Raw genomic sequence first — 13,980 nt, forward strand, 5'->3', positions numbered from 1 at the left:
AAGACTGGCCTTAAGGAATCCCATACCCCTGAGACCAGAGGGAAAGTCCGGAGCAAAGTAGACTTAACCTTGGTGGAAGAGGCCAGGTTAGGGAGCATGTAAACAACCTGGATGTATTTAAGTCCCTGAGGCCTGACAGGTTGCACCCATGAGTGCTGAGGGAGCTGGCTGATGTTATTGTGAGGCCTCTCTCAATTGTCTTTGAATGGTCATGGCAGTTGGGAGAGGTTCCTGAAGACTGGAAGAGAGCAAATTTCACTCCTATCTTTAAGAAGAGCAGGAAAGAAGAATTGGGGAGCTGCAGGCCAGTCAGCCTCACCTCAGTCCCTGGGAAGTTGACACAGAAAATCATCCTGGAAAGCACTACCAAATACATGAAGGACAAGAGGGTGATTGGGAGTAGTTAGCATGGATTTACGAGGGGGAAATCATGTTTGACCAACCTTGTTGCCTTCTACAATGAGATGACTGGCTTGCTGGATGAGGGGAGAGCAGCTGGTGTTTACTTTGACTGTTGTAAAGCTTTTCACACCATCTCCCGTAAGATCATCATAGACAAGCAGACAAAGTATGGGTTAGATAAGTGGATAGTGAGATGGACTGAAAACTGGCACAATGCTCGGGCCCAGAGGGTTGTGATCAGCAGCACAAATTCCAGTTGGAGGCAAGTCACTAGTGGTATACCACAGGGCTCAATACTGGGGTCAATACTGTTCAACTTCTTTGTTAATGATCTGGATGATGGAGTGCACCCTCAGCAAGTTTGCAGATGGTACAAAAATGGAAGGAGTGGCTGATAGACCAGATGACTGTGCAGCCATTTAGAAGAACTTCAACAGGCTGGAGAACTGGGCAGAAAGGAATCTCATGAAGTTTAACAAGGGGAAAGGCAAAGCCCTGCATCTGGGGAGGAGACCCCAGGCACCAGTACATGCTGGGGTCAGACCAGCTGGAAAGCAGCTCTGCAGAGAAGGACCTTGGGGTCCTGGTGGACAGCAGGCTGACCATGAGCCAGCAGTGCACCCTTACAGCAAAGAAGGTCAGCAGCATCCTGGGCTGCATCAGGAGTGTTGCCAGCAGGTCAAGGGAGGTGATCCATCCTCTCTGCTCAGCACTGGTTAGGCCACACCTGGAGTGCTGTCTCCAATTCTGGGCTCCCCAGTACAAGGAAGATGGGACTTACTGGAGCAAGTCCAGTGCAGGGCCACAAAGCTGTGCCAGAATAGAATATGTGGATTTCTTAATTCTGATCTAGTTCTGAGGTGTGGTATGATGAAATGTTTTAGGAATGGAAATAGTTTTTGGAACTAGGAGCTAAAACCACCTCTAAAAGTGAGACTTGGGACCTAATTTGATTTCCATCTTAGTAGTATTTTATCTTACTGAGGTTCAATACTGAACTTGGAGATATTATTCTAATATGCTAATTTAACTACCTGTTTGTTTTCTTACTTCATTCTGTTTTTAATGTAATCTTTTCGGGATAGGTAAATAAGTTTCTTTTATTGACAGCATCAGCTCTCATGGAGAATTGGCTTGGTCTGTAGCTGTCACTGCTAGGTATTTTTAAATTACCAAGAAATCTCTGTTAAAGTTACATTTAAGGCCAAATTCTGGTCTGTAAATGTCAGGAATTTGTGAACTCTATATAGAGAAAAGAGCTAGCCTTCATTGACAGGAGCTAACAGAACTGGGGTTTGGATAAGGAAACAGTTGATCGCTTCCTGAGTTTTAAAACCTGAATTTGGTTCTCTTCTTTTTAAAGCCTGATTTGCTGCAGGAAGGTGATTCCAGCTTGGCATCAAGAGACGCTGATGGGTAGTACCAATGTAATTGGATTAGATTTGCTTTTTCGTTGTTTTGAAATATGCTTTTAATCTAAACTGACTGGAGCAACGAATAGACTTCTGTGTTCATATTAATTTTCTGATTTCAGTGGTTTTAGATAAGGATTATTATTGATCTGGGTAGTGCTGCTGTCAGAACTAAGCATTGTACTTCTTACTGGTTTTGTTGTACAAGTCAGCATGAACATACTTGGAGAATGCCTCAGAGCACAGCTGGATGTTCATCAAACGTAGTAGCTGCATATTTCATTGAATCAATGGTTTACTTAGCCATCCTTAACAATAAAATACTAATGACTGATGCAATAGCATACTCAAATGAAGAACGTCCTGCTACCATATAGTTAGTGGCAGACTTACGCCCTGGCACAAACTTAACTGATGCTGTTTGGTAATGATCTGCGTGACAAATTCTACTTCCAGTTGTTACTGGCGAGGAAGGAATTAATTCAGACTTAGATGCAACAGAATACCTGCGGGTGTCAAGGGGGAGATTTGTAAGACCAAAAATGGCTGGTGTCTGGCAGCACGGAGCAGCTAGAGGACTGATTAGTCCCCAGGGTGCTCCGTTTCAGCAAGGGGGTTGATTGCTGTCTGGGGCAAGAAACAAGCGCTGCCTTGGAGCAGAAGTGAGAGAGCAGTGCCTGTCCCGGTGTCTGCAGCCAGCTCCCAGCAATAATCACTTCTAAAGCTGTAATCACAGCCACATGGCAGCACTGTGCCTTTTTTACTGCTTGCTATTCTTAGTGCTCGTAACAAGGGATTAAAGAGCACGATAAAAATATACACTTAAAAAAAGTAGATGTATAAAATATGATTTCCTTTTGAAGAACTGTATTTAGAACATGACGAATCCTGTAGGGGAGGCATGTATGCATTTCCAGTCACCGCTAAGGTTTCAAAACTATTTTAAGAACAGCAGAACCTGGCTGTTGTCATAGTAGCAATAAACCTTTTAATCCCACTTCCTGTGGAGATGAAGCTGTTGTGTACTTAATCTGCTTAAAGATCGTCAAGGCTGTTTCTGTGACAGGGAACTAGGGGTACAGCACTGAGAAGATGCTACTTGTTGCCTCCAGAAAGTTTAGTGCTTTTTGTCTGCTTTGATAGTGTTTGACTGGGATTTGCTGAGAGACAGATCTTATGACAAGCTAGTAGGAGGACAGTCACCTGGGAAGCCAGCCTTCATTTATACCAGTGTTTTGGCATTGACAGCTTGTTTTCATGCTTAAATGAAACTGTTTCTAGGTAGTTCTGGGCAAGAGCTTGCCACTATCATGGATCTCCCACAGTTTAAAAGCATCCTTTTTGAGGAAGTCCTTTCATCCTCAGTGCTTCTATTCATTAGAGTCTCTGAGGCTTCCCAAACAGCATTGGGTCATATTTATATATTGCTGTAAAGTCTGTCGTCCCTGAAAAGTTAACACAATTAAAAATTCCTTGAAGTATTTGGATAATGCAAGGTAACTTATTCTTAAATGTACAATAGATGATCGAGAAAGCTGCAGAAAACTGACAGGTCCTTTAACTGTTTTTTGGAGATCAGTCTAGCTAGGTAGGGAGAATTTTAAATGTCATGTCAAAATAATCATTGCAATAGAATTTGGCATCCTGAACCAAAAATGACGTGCACACTTGTTCATGTGTATCTAGAACTAAAAGAGACCTTCCTTCTCACCAGATCAAATTTCTCAGTAATTACTGACATCTGTGCCATTGCCAATTTATTTGGCATAGTCCGGTTACAGTACCGGATTACATAACCTCACGTCCTGCAAATTAGCAATATGCATCTTTTCTTTGAACCAGTATTTCGATTCATGTGTACTGAATAACAGCAACAGTTTAGGGATTTTTATTTGTTTTCCTGAAGTCTGTATGTTCTGGCTAGATGGACACTCAGTCTTTAGGACAAATCACACAACAGAGTAAATGAAAGAATGTTTCCAAGGTTAGTTATTTATTTGCAAATTTAAAAAAAAAATATATTTGATTGCTCCTCTATAAAGTTTTTATCATGGGTAACTGTTTTTTGCTCCTTCCCCTCCTTTCCAGCAGCCTTTAGTTCAACATGATATGGAAAGATGTGTAAGACAAACCACTGACTATTATTCCCGTCGCTCTGTCTGTGGATGAGTTCCTGGTGTTAGAGGGAAGCTGGCCAGGTACCACAAAAATTCTGCAACACTCTCTTGACTGAAATGCTGTAGCAATTTTAGCAGTTTTGCATAACTTACTACCCCTTTGGTGACTTTTGTTTGATGCCTGGTGCTACCACTAAACCTTTTCAACAGATCTCATTACACCTCGGGATGCCTTGCTCACTGAGTTAGCTGGACCATCATTTGAGTCCTGTGCGTTTGATCTGCCCTTGCAGGCTTTGGAGATGCTGGCTGACCCCCGTCCGCACTGAGGGATGGGGGAAGGCGATTCCTTCCTCTTTCCCATTCCTTTTCACAGTGTTGGCTTCAGGCACTGTGGGGAGGGAGCAGTGAACACCCCCCAGATGGGGCACAGGCCAAGGAGCCTGGTGTGGGGATGAAATCCCCTCAACCTGTCCCATGTGGTCCCCAGGAGGTGTCCTGTAGAGGGTCCTTACCAGAAGACTGGTTAGGTGGGGTGGAGGACGTCTTCCCAACAGAAACGTTTATGTTACTGTTTGCAGGGGCTTTGTAAACTTTCCAGTTTGACACGCTGAACAAAACAAAGTTCTTATTTTAAAACAGCTTCTGTTCTGAAACATTCTTTACACTTAAAAATAGCAATTCAGATTTTTCACTGTTTTATTTAATCTGAAGGTTTCAACAGTTTATGCCACTTTGGAAGTTTTTTCACCACAAATCTTCAATAATTTTATGGCATGAGGCATGTTTCTTCCTCTTTTCAGATGGTAAAAATGCTAGTAGAGGGGGTTTTTCAGTTTATGTAAGCAACCTGACACTGTTTGATATTTACACTACCCAATTGATTTCTTAGCAAGAAATCAACCCAGTTTGGGGATAACTCTGTTAAACGTATCCATTTTTCTTTATTGAGCTGTATTATGCTAAATTAATTCTTAAATGTTTTGATCTGACTGCTGGGTGGATGGAGGCTGAATGGAATAAAGTACCTCTGTAGACACTTAAAATACTGAGGCATATTATTTTAATTTTTGTCAAGGATTTTGATTATAATTTTGAATGGGTATTCTTTTCGTGCAGTATTATAGATAAAAACCTGTAAATCATATAGTTTTACATCCAGCTCAAGTCAAGTTCTGCCAAATTGCCTAAGATATGATTAATACTTACAATAGTATTACAATAGCTAAAATTAAATTTTATGTTTTAATAAGAAAGCAGATTTTATCAATAGTCTCTTAAGCTCTGCAGAGTGAGATCATCATTATGTCAATGCCTTACACAGTGCTGAGTATTTTGACACGCGTAGTAATGGTGTTTTTCTTTTATTAGAAACAAATTGAACAGCTGGGTACAAATGCCTCCCACTCTCTGTTACAGGAATGGTCAGTGCCTCCAGGTGCTGCTTGGTCTTTAGTGGTTTTTTTTCAAATGGTTTTACTGTAATTATAGAGATGAGAGCTCTTTATGCTTAATCTTGTAATGAGTTTGTTTGCATAATGCATTCACCCAAGTGGACTTCCTAGATGGTGAAGCACGGAGCTTGCTCATGCTGCACTGGCTGCTAGACATGCTGCTGGGGATAAACCAGGGATAAGTGAAAAGGTTGCATGAGAGAACAGTGTGGAAAGCTCTAATTCTATCACTAGAGTTAGTGTCACACTGAATGTGTCAAAAAATAGTGTAAAAATAGTGACCATTGCTAGGTGGGGATGATAATCTTTAACTAGGTGCTATGAGACAGCAAATGCTGCCTCCCACTGCAGTTCTCTGAATGTTGCATTGGGTATTGGTGTTTGTGGCTGATAAAACTAGAAATAGGTATAGCATTGTAAGTATCTGCCTGAGAAGATGAGGTATGTGTTTTGTAGCTTTACTTCTTATTCCACAGGGTTTATACTGAGTGGTTTGCTTTGTCAGTCTGAGCAGTTATTTAAAAGCCATTCTTCTTGGGGTTTGCAGTTTTTTCTTCCCATTTAAAAATCTAGGCTAGTGAATCGTGCTCGTCCCCCTTCTGTTACTGAGAAAACCCCAGAGAGAGAGTGAGGTAGCTTACTGATTTATTCCACGAATGTTCCCAGGACCCCTTTGAAATAAGCTAGAAACTGGAATGCCTGTGGTCTGCTTTCAAAGGGATATTTAAAGGGTATGATTTTTGCGTCCCCTCCTCAGACTCTCAGAGGTATGCACGTGATAGGAAACCTGCGTCTCTGGCTTGTGTGTGCCTCTGGGTGAGAGGAACGGTTGATTCTCTTTGGCTCAGGGACCTGTGAAGAAGACACAAGTATGTCTCACATGAACCATCCCCAGCTTGGCAGCCTCATACTGTCATTTGCTTCTAGTGCTAAAACCAGCATAGCTGAGTATGGTATTGCAGTCAGATGTGGTAGCTCCCAGCCATTATGGGAAAGCACTAGAAGTTTCACGTCTACCTGTGCCACTTTCTACAATTTTCCTGCCATCCGCAAAAGCAGGAATGGGTGTTCCCGGTGGTTGCTCCCGTTTTGTTCTCAATTAGCTCTGCCTTTCCTTTCATATATCTTAAATCCATGTGCATGAAGGAAAGGTGGAATAGAGGAAGAACATGCAGGAGAGGGCTGATAGATTTAGCAATGGTGTCTCTCGATGTAGTGTGTACTGTAGTAAGAGGTTTAACACCAAGTTTTCCTGATTTAGCATGGCTATGAAATGACCAGACAGGCACCATTTGGCTCAGCGCATAGCAATCACTGGTATTTTCAAAATTACGATTGCACAGTCAGGCCCTTAATAATTACAGAAGCATTCTTCCAGATGAGCTTTCTTCCCTAGAATGTGCAGAGGACCTGGGCATGACTGCAAAACAATCCTAGAAATATCTTGCCATGCAGTTTTCAATCCTTCTTCCTAAACCTGGTTCCTAGGGTCTGCATTTTTTGAAATCAGCATCTTTTCTGGACACTTGTGTAAGTTGCAAACTTTTTTTTGGCCCCTTTATAACAAGATGTCCAGAACAAAACGTTACATTTCACCTCCTGTGGGGTGGAGGGAGGGAGGGAGAAGCTGAAGGTGCTTCATCCCCCTATGGAGCAATGCCTCTATGTAATACAGCCTAGCAGTGCTTTATTATTTTCCCCTGCTATGTTGTGTCACAAATTTCTGTCCAACATGCTATTTCCCCGACACTCCTAACACTGCTGTTTGCTGTGTGTCCTTGTGCACTGAATTCTTGTGGTTTGAATTGTTTTTCTCAGGTATGCTGTTCTGCATTTTTCCCAGATGAATTCGCTCTTGTTGGTGTTTGCCTCTGCCTCCAGTTCTTCTGCAACAGTAGAGTCCAGCATTGAATAAAGGTAACAAACTGCAGTTCACGTTAGAGTCTCATTGCTGTATTTCTCTAGCTCTAGTGATTTTTGCGTCATTCTCCCACTGCAATTTTTATGAGCATGTTTTTAATTCCTACTTCTTACTTCATCAAAGAATATTTTGAATCAAACCAACCCTAGTAATGATTCCCATCTTTCTTTGTTAGAAACTCCTCTCATGCTACTCCTTGTTTTCATTTTACATTGTTATTTCAGTAGCGTCTCTTACCCAGATTCTGTTGCCAAGATTCTGTCTGTATCCAAGGCAACTTAAATAATTTTGAGAGTAAGATGGTGAGGGGTGATGTATCAATTACTAATATCCAAGTAAATGATCTCTGTGGCACTCCCTTTGTGCATCATTGTAATTCCGGCTGATTTAAAATGTTTGGGTGCAGTGTGTACAGTTGTGGAGACAGGGAAGATTCCTCGCTAATGAAGACCTGCTGTTTTGTAATGTTGCGACGTGTTCCAGCCTATTCCAGTGCCATGTGCATCACGTGGGATCTGGGCTGACAGCCAGTGCAAATGTTTCTTCAAGGACTTTAGGACATATTCTAATTATGTTTAGATTCTCCCACTCTCTTTTCATCTGAAGGATGACACTCTCTCTGCTCATTTCAAAGTGTGGTGCAAAGCGCTCCATCTGCCAGCATGAGAGGGGCCCACTGGTGCACTTGTGTGAGAGGCAGTAGGATGGCTGGCTTTGTGAGTGACTCTTTAACCTCCAGCTGTGAGAAGTCCCGGGCCTTTGAACACTGTCAGAGCTTGGCCAGTGTCCAGCAGTGTTTTCATCCAGTGCTGGAGGAGATGTAAAATTCCCTGGAAGAAAGAGCTTCATTTCTCTGAGCCTAGCAGGGGAAAAGGGGGAACGAGTTGTGGGATGAAGCGTCTGAAACGCTCCATAGCTGAAGAAAAGCAACGTTTTGTGGAGGAAAATGGAGGAAAAATGTGTTTGTGGGAGCTATGCGTGTGGACACATGTATTCGCTCTCAACCTGGTATTGAATGTGTGTGATGGGACTACAGGATCTTACCTAGGGGTCTTTTTTAAGGGAACTGGAATTGCACAGCATGCAAGAATAACGGCCGTTACACAATACTGTGCACTGGAACATAATTCTGTGAGGTGAATACAGTGAGGACAGATCCATGTCTGTACGTGATACATGACAAATGTGCATTTCTGTGGGTGTGTAGAACAGGCTGAGGGCTTTTGAAAAGGTGCAGACGCAGCCTGGAGTTCCTGATGTGGGGAGGAAGGAGAGAGACACTCTTTCCTGTCCTTAGTTTGCAAGTTATCCAAGGGCAAGCCTGTATTCTTGTCTCTGCCGTGGTCTACGCCCTCTGACTAGATAATCAGTGCTAAATTGCATGGGTTCTTTCCTGGAGAGCCACATGCAATAACACCTTCTTTTCAGCCAGATTAATTTCTCAAGGGTGATATTGTTACATCAGATCCCTGGCTAATTAATGATTCTTATTGTCTAGGCAAGTGCATTAATTAACTGGATACATAAGAAAGTCTGGGTCAAACTTCAGAAAGTCGGCCAGACTCTCTCAATCCCTTGCGGCTGCTGGGGTCATCCCGCTGCCTGGCGTGACCTGGGTAATCAGGGTGTTGTCAGACTGGCACGTCTCAGTCCTGATTCTCACAGGTTCACGGTAGTGTTCAGCAGCAGCGCGAGACTCTGTTGTGGGTGGCATGTGTGTCCAGGGAGAAGTTTTCGTGTAACTTCTGGGGCCAATGTTACTGATAGAGCTGAAGTGACTTCAGGAGGGGAATGGGACCGGGGTTTAAAATCTCAAGCTGCGTGTCCCTGTCAGAACACAAGCCACCTTCAAGTGGTACATGGTCCCAGTAACTGTCGTTGCCACTGATTGTGATAACCATTGTGAACTCCTTCAACAGAAGATGGGGTACAGGCTGTTGTGGAGTTAGTTGTTGGATAGGGCTTCTCCTGAAAAAAAAGGAAATTTATGTTTTGTTCCTTCCATCTTGCCCAAACATAAGATTAGGAGAGAGGAAGAGAAACCAAGGCTAATTCTCTTCTTTGCCTATACTTGGCTTATATTGCTGTAAGCTTGCTTACCTCAGTATATGTAAGATGAAAGTCAGGCTGTGCTCTTGGGACTGGGTGCGCAAGACTGGAGTAGGCGTCTGGCTTGAAGAGGTTTCTTTGTACTTTAATGTGCGCTGCAAGGGGTTCCCAAGAGAATTCTTCAGATGAAAGCTGTTTTTCTATGGGCAGGCTGCATAGAGTCTCATCATTGCTCTGGCTTTTGCTGCACAGCACATATGTTACTGCCCTTCAGTAGATTTCTACAGCGCAATAAAAATAAGTAGATTAACCAAGCAAAGAAGATTAGAGACACTTTGGGGAAGGAAAGGGAAGGGAGGAGGATGAGCAGGAGTGAGTATAAAAAGAGACCACAAGACTGTGAGTGCCAGCCTTCCTGGTGCATGTTACACAGGGTGGCTTTCTTTGTCCCTTTTGGGTTGGGGTTAGGCAGGCTGAATAGAACCGATCCTGACGCCATGTCCAAAGAGAAACTGGAGTCACTGGTCAAGAACATGGAGATCATGCTCTCTGAGGTAGAGCAGCTGAAGATCCACTGCACCAAGCAGACGGAAGAGGTGAACCAGGTGGTACAGGAACTGCGCCGAGAGAACAGGGAGCTGACAGAGAAGTACGAGCACATCTGTCAGGAGCTGAAGGAGGCCAAGGAGGCCATTGCCCAGCTGCAGGACACCAAGTTTGCCTTTGAGGCGAAGGAGCGGCAAGCACAGAAGCTCAACCGGCAGCTGTGAAGCGGCAGGAAAGAGAAGCGAGAGATTTCTTATCCTGATCTAAGAGCAAACAGAAACCTTCAACTGCTGCAACCGAAAATCCCTGGATCGGTATTTTAAAGCAACCCTTTCCCTTCTTCCTCAGACTACACCTGTGTACTGGAAAAAAACATCTTTGTGGAGGCAAGATCTCAGGCACAGCTGGAATTCTACCCCAGAAGGCTCCTTTGTTAATGACTAAATACCTCATTATGCTGGGAGGGAAATCTCATTCCAGAATTCCTTGTCAGAGGTCTGAGCCACAGGCGTACAGCAATGGCTGCCAGGATCTGGGCACCTTCTGATGCCCCGTGGGGGTTGCACAAGGACAGAGCCCGGGAAAAGAACTGTCTCTGCCTTGAGCCACTGGAGAGAGCTGTGCCGCGAGAGTCTGCCGAGATGAAGAGAAGGATCATCGTCTTGACAGCCTCTGTTGCTCTGTTTCGTTGCTAACTTTTCTCTGTTGCACAGGCGCGGCGGTGATGCTGCCCTTAGTAGGGTGTCAGCTTCCTCGCTGCCTGACGCTGGAAGACATCAGCAAGAGCTTACGTCGTGCCTCACGCTTCCAAGTACTTGCTATCAAGGGCATGTTGGTCCAGAGGATCTTTTAATGCTATTACAGTCGGTGTTGTCCTCTTCCAATTCCAAAGTGAAGTATAAGAACTGGAAAGGTTTCTGTCTCAATTTCCATTTCAATAGTGTTAAATCCTAATGACTCCATGTTTGGTATGCGGGAGTTAAACCTCTGCTGAATATAACACGTTTTTAACCAAAGAGCTATGTTTTGGCACTGGATTTACTTTTCTTAAGCAGAAGTAATGTGTATAAACGGACGGGGAATTAGGAGGGATAAATGTATGTGGGGCGTGGGGGTGAGAACTGCTTGTCAGAGGTTTTGCTTTCAACTTTTCTCCTGTCTCTCCTAAGCAGCATTTGGGGTAGTCAGTGCCAAGCCCAGCCAAGAGCAGGTGACTTTTGACTCCACAGTGAATAGCAGGAGATCTCTGGGGGGAGTGTGTAGAGAGTGCCGAGAGAAAAATCCTGCATGTTTAAACGGAGAAAAAGCCTGAATGTTTAAATGGAGAATAGCTGGAATAGTTCCAGGAGGATCTTTCTTCCTGTTGGCTGCGATGTAGCCAGCTTCCTTCTTCCCTCCGAAGCTTTGCTGTATTGTTATCTCTGCCCGGCAAGCTCCCCCTTCCCAGTTTGGGAGTTTGGGAGAAGCAGGGGAGCTGTTTCCATCCCTGAGGGGCTCGGGGTCTGTGTGGCATCAGGAGCCCAGGCACGCTGTGCGGGGGCGGAGGGGACTAACCACGCTGGGAGCAGGGAGTCAGCCCAACCCGCCTGCTTTGGCTTCCCCATAGAGATTCGGGCGGGGGCAGAACAGTTCAGCAAGACCTTCTCTTAGGACTCAGTCCAGCACTGGTGAAAATAATTGTAGTTTTGTCATTGATGATAAAAACACTGAGATCAGGCCAAGAATTAGCTAGTTATTGTTCCTTCTCTGCCCTCCCCTCTGCCACATCAGTCTAGGCCTGACCCAAAGCCTTTGGAAATGAAAATCTTCCCATTAATTTGGCTGAGCTCTGGGCCAGACCTTCTGAGCAGAGGGCTGCTGTTTGTGCGGCAAACAGAGCACTGGGACATGCATGAGGAACAGCTTTTTCTGTGAATCGCTGTAAGTGGGAGCTGTGGCAACGTGTTTAGTTAAATTTGTGTGATCTAGACTTCTCTTTTTGCTTTTTTGGGTGGAGCAGATTGGAATATCTGGAAAACATTTAGGAGATCAGAGAACGTCCTTTATGTTTTCAAATGTAATTTGAATACCAATGACCAGCCTTGGCCCTTTGCTCCTTGCTCACCAGTGACAGCTTGGGGAGCACAAGAAATCAACATGAATCACTATATTTGTTTGTATAAGAACTAAAAATGTTTTCTCTTGAAATTAATTCTCGAGCTCAAATCTGCTTACCACCTGCGATTCTTCTACTTTTTATATATCATTAAAATGTAAAACCAACAATAAAAGGAAAACAAACAGCTGAGGGAGCGTCTGTTCTGGATAAGGCATTGCCTCACTTAATGCGTGTATATGTTATTTTTTGAGAGTGTGTGTATGCTTGCTAAATATAATTATTCCTGTTTAAATCCTGTGCAGCAAGAAATGGACTAATGGAGACCCTCCAGATCACTCTGTGTTCCCAGGTTAATCTCTCTAAATGCGATTCTCTGTGTGGCAGCCAAGTTCACCCTACGCAATATTTAAATCCATGATACAGAAAAAGAAAATGGGATTGCAGTGTCCTTATGATCAGTTTATTAATAATTAGCAGGATTCAAAGTGTCTAACTTTACGAAAAGCTGTGAGAGTGATTCCATGTAAATATCCTAAGATTTGGGGTGGGACATTCGAGAAACTGGATGCATTATCCAATGCTAGAAAAAATTAACATGACACCCCTTCCCTTCCAATAGACTCAGTTGTGTCCTGGTTTTGCTTACATGGGTTAAACTTGGGAGTAGTTGGGCTGGTTTAAAATCGATGTACATTCCATTACATGTAAGTCCTCTGCTTTTTATACGCAAATCTTTGTGTATCCAAGTATAGTTTTAGCAATGGATTAGTGCAGTGTATTGGAGTGCCTCTCACAAAAAAGTTTGCATGGAATTAGTCACAGCACTTTGAAATTATTTTTGCTTTTTAAACACCAACATTATCAGTGCGTGCTGCTTTTCTTCTTTAAATGGCCTGAGGATGAAGAGCTGAAACTTGTGTGTAGCATCATCAGCTTGTTCAGAAAGTTGGCCTGAATAAAAGTCTCGCCTGATTTGGGTGAGAATTAAAATAAATATAAAGTCATAGTCTTACCATTTCCCTCATCTTGGAAAGGGAAGAAGAGAGGTATCTAATTCTCTGAATACAAAAAGCCAATTTATTTGAAGGCTCTCTTGGAGAGCACAGCACAGCTCAGTTGTCAAGAAGGGACTAAGAGAAGAGGACCCAGTCAGACCAAACGCCTGTGAGTTGGTCTGTTGCTGGAGCAGATTATAGCAAAATACTGACGATTACCTTGGTTTTCACTGTTCTGTGCTGCATTATAAGGAAGTGTGCAAGAAAGGAGACTGGATAGGAATGAAGCTGATACCTGTCTTTCTCTGACATTCAGCAAGCGTGTGCTTGGATGAGGGGGAGGGAGTTTAATGATGCACATGAGCGTATGAGCTGGGCTAGTAGCTCGTAACGGACAAGAAACCATGTTGGTGAATGAAAAGGAGAAGCTAGAGGTATCTTGGGATTTGTAAAGAGTGTAAGTGAAGAGAAGCACAAATTTGTTGGGAATTACTCACTTATTGAACAAGCAAAAGTGGGCTGCTTCTGTGCAGCTGGAAAACATGAGGAAAACCTCCCAAAAGTGGACTAAAATTCCCCAAAACTTCATGAAAGCACGGCTCTAAGGTCCCTGCGTGAAAGAGGTGAAAGAGCCCTATGTGATTCTTATTTCATTACCTATCAGTGCTCATGAAAACCTGCCTTTGGAAAGATCTCCAGATTTTAGAAGTACAGTGTCACCAGGAGAACTTGTGAAGGTCAGCGGATGGAGTTTGATCCTCTAGGCTAAAAATCATGTGGAAATGTGAATACAATGTAGAAGGTGATTGTTTCAGAAGTCTGTTTAGTGTAGGTCTTACGTGTCTAGTTCTCTGTAGTGATAGTTTTGCAGTTGCCAAAGCCCTGGCTTAGGGCATCTTGAGTTATGTACCAATAACCCTATCAATACTGGAGTCTGTTCTCCATATATCTTACTCCAGTTTGCTCTCTTGCATTGCTGACTTCAG

General features: G+C 43.5%; 1 protein-coding gene across 2 annotated transcripts in view; it reads left to right on the top strand.

The window, feature by feature from the left end:
* The window catches only part of PAPLN (papilin, proteoglycan like sulfated glycoprotein), a 77,936-nt gene that overhangs the window by 4,748 nt on the left and 59,208 nt on the right, over positions 1–13,980 (top strand). Inside the window, exon 1 of one of the 2 annotated variants that reach the window (XM_075151997.1) lies at positions 6,969–7,302. The exons of the other annotated variant lie outside the window; for it this stretch is intronic. The gene's annotated coding sequence lies outside the window, so the exon portion shown is untranslated. Of the gene's footprint in view, positions 1–6,968; positions 7,303–13,980 lie in introns of those variants that run through there. 2 annotated transcript variants of the gene reach the window in all.

The sequence above is a fragment of the Calonectris borealis genome, chromosome 5, assembly GCF_964195595.1.
Source record: "Calonectris borealis chromosome 5, bCalBor7.hap1.2, whole genome shotgun sequence".
Lineage (NCBI taxonomy): Eukaryota > Metazoa > Chordata > Aves > Procellariiformes > Procellariidae > Calonectris > Calonectris borealis.